The 3,849-nt window shown below is 44.0% G+C and overlaps 1 long non-coding RNA gene across 1 annotated transcript in view; it reads left to right on the top strand.

Moving 5' to 3' along the window:
- LOC117949948 overlaps positions 1 to 2,635 on the top strand; it is a 17,594-nt gene extending 14,959 nt beyond the window's left edge. The window contains exon 3 of the long non-coding RNA XR_004657775.1: positions 2,478 to 2,635. This is a non-coding gene — a long non-coding RNA (uncharacterized LOC117949948). The remainder of the gene's footprint in view (positions 1 to 2,477) is intronic.
- Positions 2,636 to 3,849: the final 1,214 nt, after the last annotated feature.

The raw sequence follows: 3,849 nt of genomic DNA, 5'->3' as shown, positions 1-3,849 counted from the left end.
ATGCCAGAGCAAGGGGGAATGAGAGGGGGAACCGCCAGAGCAGCGGGAATGAGAGGGGGAAATGCCAGATTAGGGTGGAATAAAATGAGATGAGAGATGAGCGTTTCCTCTCTAACTGGGACCTTTTGAGAGCGATTGGGGGGGGTTGCTGAGGACGACGTACACCAGCGATACATTAGTAAGAGCTACTGAGATTTAACTGGTCTCACCATACAGAACGTAAACTATTAAAATTAGCTGGTTACATGGTTAACTTCATTTAATATAGGATGTGGCGTTTTCTTTTGCAAATGCGAGAGTAAAAGAAACCATAATCCAAAACTCCCGTCTGTGTGATCACACACAAACAGTCCCAGCTGCAACATCAACAACGTGCAAGTGGTCCGCGGCAGGAGGCCGGGTCGGTTCAAACCACAAGGCAACGAAAATAAATCAGAGCTAATAAGCAGTTTTCACTTCTAATGGGAACTCAGAGGAAGTAAAAAAGAACAGTCTCTGGAGACGTGTGTCACAAGAGACAGAAGACATTACAGCAGGGTGGAGGGGATCTAAACGTCGACTTCATCTGCCTCCTCTCACTTTCCCTCGCTCTTTGGGTTTTAATGCAATCATTCCCAGATGTGGTGGCAGCGTCTGACTGTGAGAATGTGGACGTGAAGGAGGTGGCAGCCCAGGCGAGGTCGGTGGGGAGTCTGCAGCTCGGTGCCAACCTCCCATCAGGGGTTCTTCGGGGGTGGAACTACACCGATGGATGGAGGCCGCTCGATGGCTTTTTCCAGCCCATCTGCCAACTTTAATGCGGCGGGGGTGGAAATAAAACACAAAACAAACAAAAAAACACCCGACTATGTGATGTGTTAGCTTCGATACTCCAACTAATAGGCCGTACGCTTACTTTCTAACCCTATAAAATGGGTTTGATGCTGTGCAAAAGCACAAAATACATCCCTTAACCCTTGTGTTGTCCTGAAATATGGATTTCTTTCAGTCGAATTGCCCAAAAAGAACATGGATGATACTATACATTACATTAGTTTCATTGAATTTTCGTTTAGCATTTGAATTCTTTTTTTTTTTTAAATGGTTTCCAAACAGTATCGGGACTAAACAACTAGTCAAAATAATTCATAATTTCTGCCTTTTTGACTAAAAACGTATGCATAATTTGACATAAATGAGGTTTGTTGACCATGAATCTCAATAAAAAAAATTAAAAAAAATATCATTAAACCAGCTCAGTTTTTTTTTCAAAGCGCCAAGAGCTGAAAAAAGTGAGAAATAAATCAGAGAAAAGCACCAAAAACTTCGGAAAGCCCCCAAAAAAGTTAGTTTTCAATTTTTATCTGGAATGACGAGTTCATGATCAACGGGAAGACAACACGAGGGTTAGTGTGCACAGCGAGGACTAAACCAAGTGTTTAGTGCACATTAGGATGAGGTCAGGACGAGTTTCAGTGGGAAAGAGCCGGTCACACTGGTGAAGAAACCCTCTGGCTGGCCTCCGTGTTTAGCTGCAGCGCCCTCTGCGTTTCCATGGCTATTTACTCTGAGCGCCATTGTTTTTGCTTTAATGATGCCAAGAGAACAAGAGGCATGAAGCAAAACAGGATCTGAATGTCTTTAACAGCACCCAGAAACACGCTGGCTCCAGACGTCCTGATGCAGACTGCATCAGGGCTGCAGAAGTGGATTATTCACCTCCTCTCCACAGAGGGCCAGGGCCAACTCCACTTTATAGGACCGGATCAAACGCGTTGTTCATTTATATAAAAACCAAAGCCCTGCGGGCAAATCATCTCCGCTGACATGGGGTCCTGAGTGAAATCACATTAAAGGCAGTTTGGGAGGAAGCAGCAGACATTAATAGCAAGCAAACCCGGGTTCTGGAGCAGAAATCACAGGAAGGTTCAGGGTACGCGTCAGCGTTGCTCGGTCAAAGTCTGCTTTTGGTTGCAACACAACCGGAGAAAACCAAAAAATCTGGGTTAAATCTGAATTTGCCGTCTGCACAACTAACAAAGTTAAGTAACTGAGGCTAAAAACACTTCTAATCGCCTGTCAAACCTAATAGGTTAGATTAGATTAGGTTTAGAACATCAGACACCCAGCACACATACAGAATATACAAGAAATAATAAATAGGACAGAATACGAGGACAAAGTTGTCTCACAACATGCGTTCTTTCGCTTGTGGCTTGGCCGCAGAAAGACGACATCTCCATTTTATTTATCCCGCCTACAGAGCTTCGGCTCGGCTGTGTCTCCAGTCGGTGAAAACTGCCGAATCACTGAAAAAACAACTGAGATGTGAACAGCAGTTCAGCGGGAGCCTCATTTATCGTGTGCCTTTGTAAGAACATTGTAATGCAAAGTATGGAATATACCAACTCTTCTTTGCTCTCTTTTGATAATTTTGTAGTGAGGGGAAAAACCCATTCATACGTGGTTGACAAAGGGATGTGCCGTCACCATATTAGGGCGTTTCTGAACGCAAATGGCCTCATCGTGAATAAGCATGGTCGTTAAGAACAGGTGGGATTCATCAAGATTGATTACTTACTGATTGGCTTGCGCAGGTTTGATAAAGGATGATTTTATTTGTACTTAGGCACACACTAAATTTCATTCATAAAACAGAATTCTGAGCATTTTCTACGTACTGTTGATAAATGAGGCCACAGGTTGCACTTTAAGTGTTTAAAAACACTTAGAAGCAGATTATAGAATAGAAAAGATTATGTTAAAAATCTAAATCCGACGCAATCTGATCCGAACAGATTAAATTGGTCTTTATATCTGACGAAGCGATCGCTGGCTCTCCTACGTCTGGTTCACGGCTTATAAACCCTGCACCATGGACACAAAACAGCCAGCTCCCGGAAACTGTTCAACACACAGCTGTCGCTAAATATTGACAATCATATAAAATACATACCAGGCCTTAGTTTGGCGTTTTTTGGCCCTGCAGTTGAAACCACAGTTTTCTATTCTTGACCAAACAGACACAGTTAGAGTTGGTGTGTCTGGATTTAAAAGTCTATTTCAGTTTAAACCACGTCTGATGTCATGCATTATGTGGAAAGCAGGGCGCTGTAAATACAGTATCTGGTTCAGGGCAGACTTGGTCATTTATCCTGAAAGACCTTCTGGGGCTAATCAACCAGAGGGCCCATCAATCGCTGCAAAGAGTGTATTTAACATCACACAGGGATGCTTCGCTAAGATACACAAAGACCGCTGTCTGCCAGGTGGAACCCAAGCTGGACAGGTCCAGTTTTACTGGCAGGGTGACTTTGAAAAAGGCTGGAACTGCTCATTGGATCAGGATCAGATGTCCCAGCATGCACCACTTCCACTCTTGACCCAGGCTCTCCGAGATACCTGACCCACCGGAAGTGAACGCAGGCTGTGAGCAATGGTCCGTAGCCCGGGGCTCGGGTTTGATGGTGCAGCGTGATACTCCCAGCGAGGATAGGGAGGAGAGAGGGGAGCAGGGCCTGGACCCAGGCAGCTCAAATCCAGCTACTGCTGCCAAAACCAGATCGCTAGAGACGGTCCAGGCAACCTCCGCCCCCCATGCTACACCCGTTTTCAGTTAATTTATTCATTGTTTGTCAAAAAAAAAATGTGCTGTTGAAATAAGCGCTGAAAATTTCAACATTAAAAATATCAAAAAAAACTTGGGGAAAAACAACTAAATCATAAAAAAAGCACCCGTAACATTGAAAAAGTGACAAAATGTGTGGAAAAAAGCATCAAGAACGGAAAAAAGTGACCATGACGTTTTTTATCATGCTTGACAAGAACAACTCAAGGGTTAAAACTTGCCGAGTTGATCTGAACGCACCA

Source organism: Etheostoma cragini, chromosome 9, assembly GCF_013103735.1.
Source record: "Etheostoma cragini isolate CJK2018 chromosome 9, CSU_Ecrag_1.0, whole genome shotgun sequence".
Classification (NCBI taxonomy): Eukaryota; Metazoa; Chordata; class Actinopteri; order Perciformes; family Percidae; genus Etheostoma; species Etheostoma cragini.
The sequence above is the reverse complement of the archived record's forward strand: the minus strand, read 5'-3'. Positions and strand labels throughout refer to the sequence as shown.